Source organism: Salmo salar, chromosome 11 (assembly GCF_965601325.2).
Source record: "Salmo salar chromosome 11, fSalSal1, whole genome shotgun sequence".
Taxonomy (NCBI): domain Eukaryota; kingdom Metazoa; phylum Chordata; class Actinopteri; order Salmoniformes; family Salmonidae; genus Salmo; species Salmo salar.
Window position 1 is genome coordinate 84,028,898 of NC_138301.1, and position 17,693 is coordinate 84,046,590.

The following is a 17,693-nucleotide window of genomic DNA, read 5'->3' on the forward strand; positions in this document are numbered from 1 at the left end:
TGGATTTGAGCGTGCACTTTCAGAGTTAAAATTTATATCCAGCTGGAAATTGTAGAAAGTGTTGTGAAATACCCATGTGCAGGTAATTGTAGTAATATTACTCAGCAAAAAAAGATGTTCACTTGTTCACGTTGTTGAACGACATCGAGAACAGAAGCGCAGTGAAAGCCAACGTTGACCAAGGACAACCACGGTAAATAAATATTAACCTCTCTAGGGCAGGCGGGACGAATTCGTCCCACCTACGTAACAGCCAGTTGAATCCTGTGGCGCGATTTTCAAATACCTTAACATTGTATTTGAAATTTGAAAAATGATTTTTGTTAAGATAGAAATGTGATTTTAGGAGCCATAAGAGAATCTGTCTCCTATAAACTGTGCATAGTAAGTAGCCACGCCCCGAGTGAGGTCAGAGACCGTATCAGCCTGAAGGAACCGTCCACTTCGGCCAGAGTGCATAAAAGGATTGGTAAAGAAATGAACATTAGACCAGAAAAGGGTGAAGCGGTAGCTACACGTTTGAAATGGTTGGAACTTTGAACCTCAACACAAGGTGAAGAAAATGAATCTCACCTCCCAGACCAGGAAAGATAGGGAGCTGCAGCCCATGTCTAAAGTGGTTTGAACTCTACATATCAACACAAGGAAGAGGCGCGAAGCTCACCTCAGACAATCGCTGGTACAGCTGATTAGCTGTCCTAAGAAAAGTATCTAAAAAAGCTAATTTAAGTGGGACCACTCTACTACTCATCTCAAATCACCATAGTTCGCTACTCTCATCACCCAATGGGAACCATCGACACGGCTGTCTAGCCTATTTTCAAAGGAGCATGGTCCTGAGTGAACAACAGTAGAAGAGACTGGTCCGGATCCCTTTCGGACAATGAGAGCTTACAAGCATGCCGCTGAAAGGCCCATCACCCTTCCTAAGGAAGGCTGGTTCCGACAGATCCACGGCAAACGATGGCATTCACACGTCAATACATTCATGATTTCTTACTCCAAACGGGCGGCGGTTCATGTGGTGAGTGGGAGTTTGGTGCCAGGAAAGTAACCTTTCACCCAACGTCAACAAAACAAAGGAGCTGATCATGGACTTCAGGAAACAGCAGTGAGAGCACCCCCTATCAACGGGACCGCAGTGGAAAAGTTGGAAAGCTTGAAGTTCCTCGGTGTACACATTACTGACAAACTGAAATGGTCCACCAACACAGACAGTGTTGTGAAGAAGGTGCAACAGCGCAACAGCGCCTCTTCAACCTCAGGAGGCTGAAGAAATTTGTCTTGGCACCTAAAACACTCACAAACTTAAGAATCGAGTTTCGAGAGCATCCTGCCTGGTACGGCAATGGCACTGCAATGGCAATGGCACTGCCCGCAACGGCAGGGCTCTCCAGAGGGTGATGCTGTCTGCCAAACACATCACCAGGAGCAAACTACCTGACCTCCAGGACACCAACAGCACCCGATGTCACAGGAAGGCCAAAAAGATAGTCAAGGACAAGAACCACCCGAGACACTGCCTGTTCACACTGCTATCAAAAGGCGAGGTCTGCACAGGGGCATCAAAGCTGCTGCCCTATATACATAGACTTGGAATCACTGGCCACTTTAATAATGGAACACTAGTCACTTTAATAATGTTTACATATTTTGCATTACTCATCTCAAATGTATATACTGTATTCTATCCTATTCTACTGTATCTTAATTTATGCCGCTCTGACAATGCTAGCCCAAATGTTCATATATTCTTAATTCGATTCCTTTACTTTATATTTGTGTGTATTGTTGTGAAATTGTTAGATATTACTGTTAGATATTAGTGCACTGTTAGAGTTACAAACACAAGCATTTCACTACACCCACAATAACATCTGCTAAACACATGTATGTGACAAATAAAATTTGATTTCAATTTGAAAGTATATGATTACTGTGAGAATAGTTTCTAAAATGTATCAATGATAAGTGTCTCTTTCTCTCTCTCCGTCTCCATGTCGTTGTGTAAAAACCACCATATTGTGTCAGTCCTTTAGGGACCTTTTCCTAATGTATTAAGTGTGTATGTTTATTCTGTGTTATCATTTAGTTAACTAGTAAATAAATAAATTAAACCAATTTGTCATGGGCGTCGTAAGGATAGGACCAAGGCACAGCGGGTAAAGTGCTCATACTTAATTTATTTGATGAAAACACTTAAAGTAAACGTACGACGAAAAACAGTTCCTTAAGGCACACAGGCTATACAGAAAATAACCACCCACAAAACACAAGTGACACAAACCTCAACTAAATATGGCCTCCAATTAGAGGCAACGACAACCAGCTGCCTCTAATTGGAGGTCCTACCAAAAACCCAACATAGAAATAGAAAACTAGATTTAAACATAGAAATAGAAAAAGGGAACCTAAACCAAAAACACCGAAACAAACACCCCCTGCCAAACTACAATGACAAATAACACCTTTTACTGGTCAGGACATGACAGTACCCCCCCCAAAGGTGCAGACACCGAATGCACCTCAAAAACAAAAAAACGCACAAAAACAACCCCAAACTTAAAGGGAGGGAAGGGAGGGTGGCCACCGTCAACGACGGTCCTTGTGCTACACCCCTCCTTCCCAATCCTCCCACTACAGAGGTGGCTCTGGCTCTGGGCGTAGCTCCCGTTCAGAAGACTCTAGGCTGGGGAGCATCGCTGGAGCCTCCGGGCTGAGGGGCGTCGCTGGAGGCCCCGGGCTGAGGGGCGTCGCTGGAGGCCCCGGGCTGAGGGGCGTCGCTGGAGACCCCGGGCTGAGGGGCGTCGCTGGTGACCCCGGGCTGAGGGGCGTCGCTGGAGACCCCGGGCTGAGGGGCGTCGCTGGAGGCCCCGGGCTGAGCGGCGTCGCTGGAGACTCAGGGCTGAGGAGCGTCGCTGGAGGCTCAGGGCTGAGGAGCGTCGCTGGAGGCTCAGGGCTGAGGAGCGTCGCTGGAGGCCTCCTGCGTGGAGGTGAGACCTACAGGAGATTGGGAGCGCAGAGCAGGCACGGGGAACACTGGGCCATGGAGGCGCACCGGCGGTCTGGAACTCAGGGCTGGCACACCCCGTCCTGGCTGAGTGGTCACTGTAGCCCGGCATGGGTGGAGTGCTGGCACAGGGCGCACTGGGATGTGCTGGAGAGTGAGGGCTGCCGTGCGTAGAGCAGGCGCAGGGTAAGCTGGACCGAGGAGACGCACTGGTGGCCAGATGCGCTGCGCCGGCGCACCTTCTCTGGCTGCCGGCCAACTCTCGCCCGGCAACGCTGCGGAGCCCTTATTGGCCACACCGGACTGTGTGTGCGTATGGGCGACACCGTGCGCATTTCTGCATAGCTTGGTGCTCTCCTCGTCACCCACTCCCCACGGTAAGCATGGGGAGTTGGCTCAGGACTCCACCCTGACTCTGCCCAACTCCCCGTTTGCACCCCCCAAAAAAGTTTTTAGGGCTGCCTCTCGCACTTGCCTTTGGGCCTATACAGCGCCTCATAATAGCGCCACTCTGCCTTTGCTGCCTCTAGTTCCTCCTTCGGTCGTTTTTTGGTGGGTGGTTCTGTCATGGGCGTTGTAAGGATAGGACCAAGGTGCAGCGGGTAAAGTGCTCATACAAATTTATTTGATGAAAACACTTAAACAAAGTAAACGTACGACGATAAACAGTTCCATAAGGCACACAGGCTATATAGAAAATAACCACCCACAAAACACAAGTGACACAAACCTCAACTAAATATGGCCTCCAATTAGAGCCAACGACAACCAGCTACCTCTAATTGGAGGTCCTACCAAAAACCCAACATAGAAATAGAAAACTTGATTTAAACATAGAAATAGAAAACAGAACCTAAACCAAAAACACCGAAACACACAAAACAAACACCCCCTGCCACGCCCTGACCAAACTACAATGACAAATAACCCCTTTTACTGGTCAGGATGTGACACAGTTTGTGTAGTACTGAATCAAAAGTAAGGCTGTTTTTTTTTGCAGATGCAGGAGGTTATGACAGTTCAGAATGATGATATGATAAGAGGTTATGATTAATACTTTGACTGTTTTATGGATGTGATAGGTAAATATCATTAGAGTTTAATTCGGGACATATTAACTCTTTAAACAACCGCTCTCGTGGTGCCCCAAATTCCTAATGAGTTAATTGTTATTTTATTCATTTAATTGGGTAACAATTAAACAAGTTAGTTGATTTGATAAATAACAGTCATCAGATTAATGAAAGTAAAGTCACAAAATAAAAAATGTTACAAAAAGGCTAGGTGGTTCTATCCTTGCAATGCGAGGGTGCCGGAGTATTGAAAACAGGGATGGCAATAATTTTGACACCTATCTTTTTGAAAAAATAATTATTACTTGTTAAACAAAATATATTCCTCTGAGAAATTGAATTAGTATAAATTAATAGAATTTTACATTTTATTTTAGAATATGATATTGTTCAGTATTTGCATTATTTATTTTATAGTCTTTTTGCTCATCTTTATCAAGGGTGCCAATAATTTTGGACTTGACTTTACATGTATTCCAGCAGCCACATATGAACGCCTGTCACGGTTGTCGTAAGGATTGGACCAAAGTGCAGCGGGAACGTGTACACACATCTTTTTTATTAAATAAAAAGAAGGAAATAACAAAAAGAAACACGTATACAAAAAAAACTACGAACGACACTAAACAGTCCTGTCAGGTGCACAGACACAAAACATGAGACAACTACCAGCAAATCCCAATACAAAAACACCCCTATACATAGGACCTTCAATCAGAGGCAACGAGGAACAGCTGCCTCCAATTGAAGGTCAATCAAAACCCTAAACATTTAACTAGAAGGACTAGACTAGAACATAGAAATATACTAACATAGAACATAAACCAAAAAACCACGGAACACATAAAACAAACACCCCTCTTACCTAAGTACATAGCCCAACAAACCCCGAACCACATGAAACAAACACCCCCTGCCACGTCCTGACCAAACTATAATAACAAATAACCCCTTTACTGGTCAGGACGTGACAACACCGTTTGGATTTTTGCGTGTCAAAACAGATACACGTGAAATGACACTATTTCACGCGTCAAATAACACTTGATTACACTATCACTCGTATTTCATATGTGACAGTGATTCACCAATACGTATGCTATGGTGCTGGTAAAGTTTTTTCTCATGCAACTGCCACTGCCGCGCGTGTGGTGGTTCATTTCTTTACTATCAAATGAGGAGAGACAAACTTATCACACAAGTCAGAGTTATACTTAAACTAAATCTTTAATCACTTATTAATAATAGAGCAGGTCAATACAACGCACACATATAAAGTAAATCGATTGAGTGCGCTACGATAATGATGGCTGGTCGCCAATTCACGATCAAATGATTCGTTGAGAGCCCTGAGACAAAAGTACAAAGCTCTTTTATAGCCAAGATACACCCCTTTCAACCTACATGACGAAAAACAGATATATAGAATGGGTCACAAGGTTAAGATTTATATGAAAGATACCTATAATACATAGCAGACAATATCTGCTGTGTCAACAGTTTTCATTGTATATGGACCAGTGTCTGTCCCTCCGACTGTAAACTGGAACCACCTCTCCCTGGTATGGTATAGAACAGAAACATTAACTCATGCTCTGGAATGCTCTTTAGGTTTTATCATCCAAAAGACATCGTAAATCTCCTGTCAGTGTTATCTCCCAGAGGCCCATCCTCAGTAGAACACACACACAATAGTTAACAGAATACTCTATTATGTTGCATAAAACAACCATTTGATGCAATAATAGTATTATAACATAATCTTGCAATTTTTCTCTCACACATGGCGGTCACACACTCTTCCCCAACATCTGGGAAAAGTTAGCTAGCTGATTGATGCAAACAATATTCTCCCTCAAAAATATAGCAAAAATGAAATCATGGGTTTCAGTATCTATAGTTAGCTAGTAAACTATCTAGCTAGATCTCATAATCTAAAATATCCCTAATTTATGAGACAGTTTTTGTATTTGGTTGATGATGGTCATACCCAGTCCCGTCAAGCCACACTAGCCAGATGAAGCTAGCTAGCTGCTTATAAAGTTAGCTTGTGGCCACAGGGCAAAGTATCTGGCTTGCTGGTTTAGTTTGATAAAAAGCTAGTTAGCTATATATGTTTATGAACTGAAGTTCTATTTCAATAGGAAACAACAAAGTGGCTGCCTGGCTAATACTTAGACAGAAGGAGTACTAAATCATTGCTAAGAATATTGAAAATGATTGCAGTTTCTGGTCAGGTTGGTTGCATTGGTTCTAGTTAGGTTCCAAGCTAAAGCTATCTAGCTAGTTACCCCAGAAGTTGCTAATCATTTCAAACATATTTGTGAGCGACTTTGTCATACAGCAAACCGTAGTCAATGTAGTAGGGACACAGCCTACCTGCAGTTTCCAAACTGTCATCAATGTTTGACAAAATGCTTGACTTTTATTCTGTATTTTGACTAGCTAGCTAGGATGAATCAGGTGCAAATGCTTGGGATGTGGCTGGCTGACAAGAAGAAGCAGCAGGGACTCTCAAAGCAACAGGCTCACCATCATTTGTCTCCTGTCTCTGGGATGGTTGCATGTCAGGGAAAATGTTGGATTACCTAGCTAACATTTTTCATTCTGATAGTTTCATCCTGACCTTATTTAAAATTCTCACACAAACATTTTCCCATTATTCAGTCAAACAAATAATGGCATATTACTGTTGCAATGAGAGCCCACGAGCGGACAGAGTCCCACATTCCAGGCAAAGATTTACAGTTCTGTAATTGACAGTGCCCCCGTTCAACCCATCACAAGACAAATAAACTGCTCTCCCTTTCTCCCTTTACAACCCTGAGCAGGTCAGGAGACATAAACCAGACCTTTCTGCAAGTCAGCAGACTGCCTGCATGTCTATCCGAAGAGGAGAGTCAGGAATTGTTACTCTTTATAACACAGGAAATGGTGCCAAGAGTGCAAAGGACATTTAAACAAGTTTTCTTCACTATTGAAGCTATTTAATGACTTATGACATGTTGATATGAAATGAATATCTTTTTTCAGATTTGTCAGTCATTAAAAGAGGATATAATGTGGATTTTGCTGTAACATACAGAGTGTGTAAAGGAACCATGGTCATGTTTGTACTTTACAGGCTACGTTTTCATCATGGGTAATGTGAAACTGCCTTCCAGACAAGAAAAACATGCTGTGAACATTAATGACCAAGTCTCAAGTTTATATCAGATGAATATTGCTATGCTGAATCCTTACAATCAACGGGGCAGTCTCAATGACACTGTCCGGCCATTAGAACCCGCCTTCTGTGAGTCTCCCTATAAATTAGAGCGCTTACTAACCAGAAATTAGATCAAGTTACACAAGGCGAGGCCATGCCCGTGGGATGAATGATCCCATCTCCTTGGAAACCCAAAACAGAGATCAAGGAAGCCTTATCCAACTCGACGGAAGAATCACCCGAGAGGAACTTTGCAGAACAACACACTCTGCTCACTCTCGACAAACCACTGAGTTGTGTCTGTCCCAAAAGGGGACCCGAACATTTTATTGCACTATAGTGCCTTTAACAAACTTTATCTCTTTGGACTGAACGGAATTGAGGACTGAGACAGAGCGAGAGCAGGCCCCTGCTAACTCCTAACAACCCTCGGGGTCGATATCATCACGTCTTAGAAAGAACAACGGGCTCATATGTGCGTGGGCTCCGACTGGGGAAGAAGTTTCTTTGGTTGCAAGCTCCAACGCCAGGACCACTGACCATTTCCCCATTTCATCTCCATCAGAACGGAAATACAACTGATCCAGACGACACGTAAATACATAATCAATATAAATATAGGACAAAACACACATCACAACAAGAGAGACATTATTGGGCAAAGTCAACAGCACAAAGGACAAGAAGGCAGAGACAACAATACATTCGGAAAATGCAAGAAATATATTTACTTTGAGCTGTGCTTCGATAGATTGGTCGAAGATGGAAGGCTGGGTTGCCCAGCAGAGATATCCCTTGTCCTTTGAAGAATATGGTAGAATGAATACGTTGTAGTAACCTGTTGTCTGGTGGTAGAATGGATTCGATGTAGTACCCTGTTGTTCTGAAGAGATTTTCTGTCTTTTCCTAAGCCAAGCACGTTTACAGCTGCTGCTGATAACTCGACGTACTATAAGCTCAAGCTATATTCTGGCTGGTGTAGTCACATTCATCCTTCCAGCGTGACAATCATCACATCCACTTTGAAATTTGCCCTTCTAAATGTATGGACATCAGTCCTCACTTCATCGGGAACACAATGTTAATATCTTGGGGTTGTAGTAGTTCAACCATTCGCAACCAGAGCTCACGCTGATGTTGGCTTAGTTCTGTAGTTGATATTAGCCCTTTTAAAAGTATGGACAGCAGTCCTCACGTCATCGGGAAAATAAGAGGTTGACTTTCGTCAATGGGCCTTGTAGTGGGGGAGAGAAGGGCGTGTTTCATTCACAGCCAATGCCTGTTCACTTGGGAGGAGGCCAGTGAGTGAGCATAGTTCCCTTATGAAAACAATTCTCTCATTTAGAAGCTAAAATTACATTTAATCATATTTAAACATTTCAATTGCACAACAATTCCATGTTAATCTAGAATGTGTAAAATTTCCAAGATACAGTTCATGTCATCCTATCATCAGTAATAATGTCTCAAACGACAACTGAACTGACATCATATTTTTTAAGTACCAAAGAATACTTTCAGCTGGTTGGATTACCTACAGTGAGGGAAAAAAATATTTGATCCCCTGATGATTTGGTACGTTTGCCCACTGACAAAGAAATGATCAGTCAATAATTTTAATGGTAGGTTTATTTGAACAGTAAGAGACAGAATAACAACAAAAAAATCCAGAAAAAGGCATGTCAAAAATGTTATAAATTGATTTGTATTTTAATGAGGGAAATAAGTATTTGACCCCCTCTGCAAAACATGACTGGGTACTTGGTGGCAAAACCCTTGTTGGCAATCACAGAGGTCAGATGTTTCTTGTAGTTGGCCACCAGGTTTGCACACATCTCAGGAGGGATTTTCGCACCAACTGTTGTCACCTTCTCACCAAGCTGCTTAGCGATGGTCTTGTAGCCCATTCCAGCCTTGTGTAGGTCTACAATCTTGTCCCTGACATCCTTGGAGAGCTCTTTGGTCTTGGCCATGGTGGAGAGTTTGGAATGTGATTGATTGCTTCTGTGGACAGGTGTCTTTTATACAGGTAACAAACTGAGATTAGGAGCACTCCCTTTAAGAGTGTGCTCCTAATCTCAGCTCATTACCTCTATAAAATACACCTGGGAGCCAAAAATCTTTCTGATTGAGAGGGGGTCAAATACTTATTTCCCTCATTAAAATGCAAATCAATTTACAACATTTTTGACATGCGTTTTTCTGGATTTTTTTGTTGTTATTCTGTCTCTCACTGTTCAAAAAAACCTACCATTAAAAGTATAGACTGATCATTTCTTTGTCAGTGGGCAAACGTACAAAATCAGCAGGGGATCAAATACTTTTTCCCCTCACTGTAAAGATTGTTCTTACCCCAACCTTTTGATGTTACAATATTCTCTATTTGTTATTAACCTCTTGACGGTCGCCTAGGATAGGGGGCGCTACATCGATTTTTGTAAAATATTCATGCCCATTTTAAACGGCCTCCTACTCAAACTCAGAAGCTAGGATATGCATATAATTAATACTTGTGGATAGAAAACACCCTAAAGTTTCTAAAACTGTTTGAATGGTGTCTGTGAGTATAACAGAACTCATATGGCAGTCAAAACCCCGAGACCGATCGTAACAGGATGTGGAATTCTGAATTGCGGACTCAACTTCATCACTTTGCCTATAAATCACACCGTGAGCAATGGTTCATTGAGCACTTCCTATTGCTTCCACTAGATGTCCCCAGTCTTTACAAAGTGGTTTGAGTCTCCTACTGTGAAAACTGACTGAATGAGACGCTGTGGAAAGTGGTCACATGAGGAGGGCCATCACCATTATGAAGCCGGCGCCCCTGGCTACCATCCCCTTTCGAAACGTTTTGAAAGACAATGCAATCGTCCCCCTTGAATCTTACTGGAGCTCTGGTTGAAAAAGGCCCTAAAGATGTATGTTATCCTGTTGGGGATAGGGGGCAGTATTTGCACGGCCGGATAATCTGGTTACTACTCCTGCCCAGTAACTAGAATATGCATATAATTATTGGCTTTGGATAGAAAACACCCTAAAGTTTCTAAAACTGTTTGACTGGTGTCTGTGAGTATAACAGAACTCATATGGCAGGCAAACACCTGAGAAGATTCCTTACAGGAAGTACCCTGTCTGACCATTTCTTGCCCTCCTTGATCATCTCTAACAAAAACAGGGGATCTCTGGCATGACGTGATACTTCCTACGGCTCCCATGGGCTCTCAGAAGGCGGGAAAAAGCTGAACGATGTAAGTCCATCCCCAGGCTGAAACACATTAGCGCTTTTGGAAAGTGCTCTATCAGAGGGCCATCAGACTGAGGCTCGTGCATGAGGGGATAGCATGCTTTTACTTTCACTCTCTTGGTATTAAAAAACGATTTCCCGGTCGGAATATTATCGCTTTTTTACGAGAAAAATGGCATAAAAATTTATTTTAAATCGCGGTTGACATGCTTCGAAGTACGGTAATGGAATATTTAGAATTTTTTTGTCACGAAACGCGTCGTGCTCGTCACCCTTATTTACCCTTTCGGATAGTGTCTTGAACGCACGAACAAAACGCCGCTATTTGGATATAACAATGGATTATTTGGGACCAAACCAACATTTGTTATTGAAGTAGAAGTCCTGGGAGTGCATTCTGACGAAGAACAGCAAAGGTAATAATATTTTTCTTATAGTAAATCTGACTTTGGTGAGTGCTAAACTTGCTGGGTGTCTAAATAGCTAGCCCTGTGATACCGGGCTCTCTACTTAGAATATTGCAAAATGTGCTTTCACTGAAAAGCTATTTTAAAATCGAACATATCGAGTGCATAGAGGAGTTCTGTATCTATAATTCTTAAAATAATTATGTTTTTTGTGAACGGTTATTGTGAGTAATTTAGTAAATTCACCGGAAGTGTTCGGTGAGAATGCTAGTCACATGTTAGTCACCTGCTAATGTAAAAAGCTGGTTTTTGATATAAATATGAACTTGATTGAACAGACATGCATGTATTGTATAACATAATGTCTTAAGATTGTAATTTGATGAAGATCATCAAAGGTTAGTGCTGCATTTAGCTGTGGTTTGAGTTTATGTGACATTATATGCTAGCTTGAAAAATGGGTGTCTGATTATTTCTGGCTGGGTACTCTGCTGACATAATCTAATGTTTTGCTTTCATTGTAAAGCCTTTTTGAAATCGGACAGTGTGGTTAGATTAACGAGAGTCTTGTCTTTAAAATGCTGTAAAATAGTCATATGTTTGAGAAATTGAAGTAATAGCATTTCTAAGGTATTTGAATAACGCGCCACGGGATTCAACTGGCTGTTGAGTAGGTGGGACGCAAGCGTCCCACCTAGCCCAGAGAGGTTATACAACGTTTGACATGTTTGAACGAACCTAAATAAAAAAAAAAAATGCATTTTATTGAAAGAGGAGTCCCGCAGCCAACGGGACTTTTGGTGCAGCCTTCAGAACGTGCTAACAAGAACAAGCTATTGGGACATAAAGGATTAACTTTTTCGAACGAAAATACATTTGTTGTGGACCTGGGATTCCTGGAAGTGCTTTCTGATGAAGATAATCAAAGGTAAGGGATTATTGACAATAGTATACAAGAGTAGATTTGATATGCGATTGTTGCAAGATGGCGCTGACCTGTAACGGTAGCCTATTTTTCTGAGTATCGCATCCCCTTATATCGCAAAGTGTGATTACCCAGTAAAGTTATTTTTAAATCTTTCATTGCAGGTGCTTTCAAGAGATGCTAATCTATAAATCTTAGAATGACAATATTACATTTTAATTTTTTTTTCGAATAGTAATTTAGTAAATTGTAGCGCTCATTCACCGGACGCATTTGAGGGAAAATAGTTAGTCAACGTTATGCGCCGATGTAAAATGCTGTTTTTTTATATAAATATGAACTTTATCAAACAAAAGAATGCATGTATTGTGTAACATGATGTCCTAGGAGTGTCATCTGATGAAGATTGCAAAGGTTAGTGCTGCATTTAGCTGTTTTTTTGGTTATTTGTGATGCATGTGGTTGGTCGGAAAATGGCTATGTGGCTACTTTTACGATATACTCCTCTAACATAATCTAATGTTTTGCTTTTGCTGTAAAGCCTTTTTGAAATCGGACAACGTGGTTTGATTCAGGAGAGGTGTATCTATAAAACGATATAACATAGTCCTAAATTTGAAAAAATATATATATTACATTTTGTTATGCTAATGGCGATAGGATTTTTCGCTGGATGTCCGTCCCGCATATGGGACGGAGCCCGACCAGGGGTTAACAAAAGGGCTTTCCAAGAGTCCATTCTGTAGAGTGGAGAGAAAAAGGGGGAAAGGTATTTATGGGGGGTCATAAACCTCCCCCAACAGGGCAACGTCATGATAGGGAAGTGAGGCCTAAGCGGGTGCTTTGGGGACCTTGAACAGAAAATTACTGGCAGAACAGGTGTTGTATGTGGAGGATGAGGGCTGCAGTAGGTATCTCAGATAGGCGGGAGTGAGGCCTAAGAGGGTTTTATAAATAAGCATCAAACAGTGGGTCTTGCGACGGGTGTACAGAGATGACCAGTTTACAGAGGAGTATAGAGTGCAGTGATGTGTTCTTTAAGGAGCATTGGTGGAATAGTAAAGGACATCTAGCCGCTCGAGAGCACCCTTACCTGCCAATCTATAAATTATATCTCCGTAATCTAGCATGGGTAGGATGGTCATCTGAACCAGGGTTAATTTGGCAGCTGGGTTGAAAGAGGAGTGATTGCAATAGAGGAAACCAAGTCTAGATATTACTTTAGCCTGCAGCTTTGATATGTGCTGAGAGAAGCACAGTGCACCGTCTAGCCATACTCCCAAGTACTTGTATGCAGTGACTACCTCAAGCTCTAAACCCTCAGAGGTAGTAATAACACCTGTGGGAAGAGGGGCATTCTTCTTTCCAAACCACATGACCTTCATTTGTGCTCAGAACAAGGTCAAGAGTAGAGAAAGCTTGTTGGACACTAATAAAGCTTTGTTGTAGAGCATTTAACACAAAATCCAGGGAGGGGCCAGCTGAGTATAAGACCGTATCATCTGCATATAAATGGATGAGAGAGCTTCCTACTGCCAGAGCTATGTTGTTGATGTAAATTGAGAAGCATGGGGCCTAGGATTGAGCCTTGGGGTACTCCCTTGGTGACAGGCAGTGGCAGAGACAGCAGATTTCTGACTTTATACACTGGACTCTTTGAGAAAGGTAGTGTATAAACCAGGTCAAAGACCCCTCAGAGACACCAATACTCCAGCCCACAAGAATGGAATGGTCTACCATATCAAAAGCTTTGGCCAAGTCAATAAAGATAGCAGCACAATATTGCTTAGAATCAAGGGCAATGGTGACATCATTGAGGACCTTTAAGGTTGCAGTGACACATCCATAACCTGAGCGGAAACCAGAATGAATACCCAAGAGAATATTATAGACATCAAGAAAGCCAGTCAGTTGATTATTGACAAGTTTTTCCAACACTTTTGATAAACAGGGCAAAATAGAAACAGGCCTATAACAGATAGGATCAGCTTGATCTCCCCCTTTAAATAAAGGACAAACTGTGGCTGCCTTCCAAGCAATGGCATCATCCACAGAAAGGAGAGACAGTCTTTGCGATGATAGGGGCAGCAACCTTAAATAAGAAAGGGTCTAAACCATCTGACCCAGATGTTTTTTTGGGGTCAAGTTTAAGGAGCTCCTTTAGCACCTCAGACTCAGTGACTGTCTGCAGGGCGGGGCAGGGGAAAAAGAGGGAGAAGCATCGGGGATAGTCGCATTAGAAGGGTTGGGAGATGAGGAAATGTTGGATGGGCAAGGAGGCATGGCTGAGTCAAATAGGAATCCTGACTTAATGAAGTGGTGATTAAAGAGCTCAGCCATGTGCTTCTCGTCAGGAACAACCACATCATCAACAATAAGGGACATGGACAGCTGTGAGGAGGAGGGTTTATTCTCCAGGTATTTAATCGTTTCCCAGAACCTCTTGGTGTTAGACCCACAGAGAGAGAACTGCTCCTTAAAGTAACTAACTTAGGCCTTCCGGATAGCCTGAGTGCACTTATTTCTCATTTGCCTGAACGATAGCTAGTCAGCCTGAGTATGCGTGTGCCGAGCCTTTCGCCAAATGCAATACTTGAGGTGGAGTAACTCTGCAAGATTAGGGGCTGAACCTGTTTTTAATTCAAATTTTCTTTATGGGGGGCGTGTTTGTTAACAATACCACTTAAAATATCAAAAAAGAAGGTCCAAGCGTCTTCGACAGAGGGGATCAAGCTGATTCTATACCATTTTACAGAGGCCAGTTCATGAAGGAAGGCTTGCTCATTAAAGTTTTTTAGCAAGCATCTATGACAGATCAGGACAGGTCGTTTCGTTGAGCAGCCATTACGAGCACAAGCTGTAAAACAGTGATCACTAAGGTCATTACAGAAAACACCAGACTGATACCTATCAGGATTATTTGTGAGGATAACATCGAGGAGAGCACCCTTTTATGGGTGTTTGGAGTCATACATTGTGGGATTGGTGATAATCTGAGAAAGATTTAGGGAGTCCCATTGCTTTAGGACTTGGTCAGGTGGTTTAAGAATGTCCCAGTTTAGGTCACCTAGCAGGACACATTCAGACTTTGTGTACGGGGCCAGGAGAGAGCTTAGGGCAGGTAGGGTACAGGCCGGTGCTGATGGAGGACAATAGCACCCAGAAACATTCAACAAAGAGTTATTTGAAAGTTTAATGCTTAATTACAACCCACAAATCCAATTGTTTGGGGACAGACTTGGTAGAGACACCCGAGCACTGAAGGTGATCCTTAGTAAAGATTGCCACTCCCCCAACTTTGGAAGATCTGTCTTGCCGAAAAAGGTTATAACCAGAAAGGTTAACATCAGTATTCAAAACACTCTTCCTTAACCACGTCTCAGTAATGACCAACACATCTGGATTGGAGCTGTGAACCCACACTTTTAATGTATCCATTTTAGGTAGTACACTTCTTGTGTTAACATAGAAGCACAAGTCAGAATTGGGGCTAGCAACAGTAGGTGGGCCAGGGTGTATATGCACATTTCCAGATATCATCAACAGTAATACAATCAGGGCACGGCAAAGTACAGGGAGAGCTCTGCAGTGCTGATTTATGACATCTGAATGTGCATCAGATGGCAACACGATCATATTGTACAGCAATTTCATCAGGTAACATGAATACAAAGCCAGCGAGAGGTGGTTAGAATAGGATGGGAGGCCAAAAGTCCATGTAACCAATAGAGAATCAGAGTCCCGAGTGTGGGAACAAACAGTCTGTCCCACGGTTAGGTAAAGAAAGTTTGTAGTCATCAAAGTATGCAGGAGTCATGAGGCAAATGGCAAAATAGCAAGATGCACAACAAAAAAATTAAATATATAACGACTTGAGGATAGCGACTGTAACTTCAGAGTCACTCGCCCCAACAGCGTGTGTGCTGGAGTCTAGCGAAAGCTTGGGAGAGAGAGAGGGGTGAGTGTGGTGGAGGTACCTGCACCAGACAGGGGGAGACAGGCCAGGACGGACAGTGAACAGATCACCAGGTGGAATCCAAGCAGCAGTGCAGCAGGCAATGGGAGTAGGTGTGTGTCACACCCACTTGGAAGAAGCTTTTATTTCTGGAGGCAGATTTCTTGTAGAAAATGCCAGTGAATGGTCTTTGAACAGCAGGAGGGGGCTTCAGAGGACGCTTCAAAGACTCCTGACACTTGTTGGGCCAACAGCCCTTTTACTTCACACCTTAGTGCGAATTGAATTTGTATCTGGTCTGTCCTTTCAAGCCTGGGAGCTCTGTTCCAGGTTGGAATGGTGTCCTCAGGTCTCTACTGTTTGTTTGCTAGAGCTCTGTATGGCTTGAAAAAAGAAAACCTTGGAAGCAGTAATCTCTCTGGATCATTTTGGTCAAAATTAGGTTGTAGGTATGGAGTTTTGATCTGATGTGAAGGCCATGATGTGGAGAGTAGCATCCTGCATATGTACCTGCCGAAAATCCAAGTTTATCTAACTCCAAATCTATCCGTCTGTAAAAAACATGTTGAAAAATGTGAGAGCTCCCATTTGGCTGTGTCTCTCTCTCTGAGTGGGGGGCATGCTGGGTAGTACTTTGAGATCACTGGTGAAGAATGGACAAATGAGATTTCTTTCCTAGGAGACAGGACATGTTGTCCATCTTGTTCAGTTGGTGAATGGCTGTATGATGTGTTCTTTTTCTGTAGTCCCTCTGACAGCCAACTGTTTCATTTTGAGTAAGTATTTAGATTTTAGCTTTTTTTTGTTGCTGACTTTTTCTGCTGACATTTCCTCAGTGTGTCTGGGACTGAGGAGCCATGCCAGGTTATCTAGCCAGAGTGGGGTCAGTGGTACAGATAACCTCTTCAGAAATTGGATGGGGCATGAGGGTGTGTGACACAAACCATCAGAGTGCAGGATGAACTCCCATAAACACCTCTCTCTCGCTCGCTCTACTTGGGCTGGAGGGGTAATGGCACCTCCAATTTTTGGGGAACTGCATACCGGCTCCTCTATAAAGCAAAGTGGGATATCACCAGCCTGGATTCACATGATAAGGTTGATCAAAGCAGAATGAAGGCGGGATCTGCCATGGAGTGTGGGCATTCATATCCTGATTCCACTTTGTTTAAGTTTATTTGCTGCTAGTCTGTAAATCCGGTGTATGCATGCCAGTAGACTGTTCAAGTTTGAGAGTGGGCAAATTGAGAAAGCGCCAGCCGGAGAGCGCTGTTCCAAGTCGTCAAATGAGGGTTATGGTCATGAAAATCCTATTGTGTGAACAGAATTAGGCCTACCCTTCGGTGCGTGTCTGTGTGTATGCTGTGCATCATCTGCATGTGAGCCAGTGTGAGTAGGCCATTGCCCGAGGATGCAGTGCAAAGTATTGTGTTATGTGTGTTAGGCTTAATGTGGTGTGTGTTGTGTGATCATTCATGTTGTTGCAACTGCATACTGCGTATTTCTAAAGAGATGTTTTCAATTATGCAAAAGGTTCTTGTGAGCACCGTTTGTATTTATAAAAGACTGAACTCATAATTGCAGTTGAGACAATAACTTATGTGTTTGTAGCTCAGAGGTACAGCATCTGTTACTTATCGGGTGCTCTCTCGTTTTGGTTCACAATGTGTCGCTGCAAGTCACACATTGACATTCTCAGAATTAAATGCATATGATTTATGCAGGGCCCGAGCCTTGATAATATCTGCAAACAGTGAACATGTTTATTAACCTGTTGGGTCTAGGGGGCAGCATTTGCACGTCTGGATAAAAAAAATGTACCCGATTTAATCTGGTTACTAATCCTACCCAGTAACTAGAATATGCAT

The 17,693-nt window shown here is 42.7% G+C and overlaps 1 pseudogene; it reads left to right on the top strand.

The window, feature by feature from the left end:
- The first annotated feature begins 883 nt into the window (after positions 1–883).
- LOC145858893 (general transcription factor II-I repeat domain-containing protein 2A-like) overlaps positions 884–17,693 on the top strand; it is a 51,819-nt pseudogene continuing 35,009 nt past the window's right edge.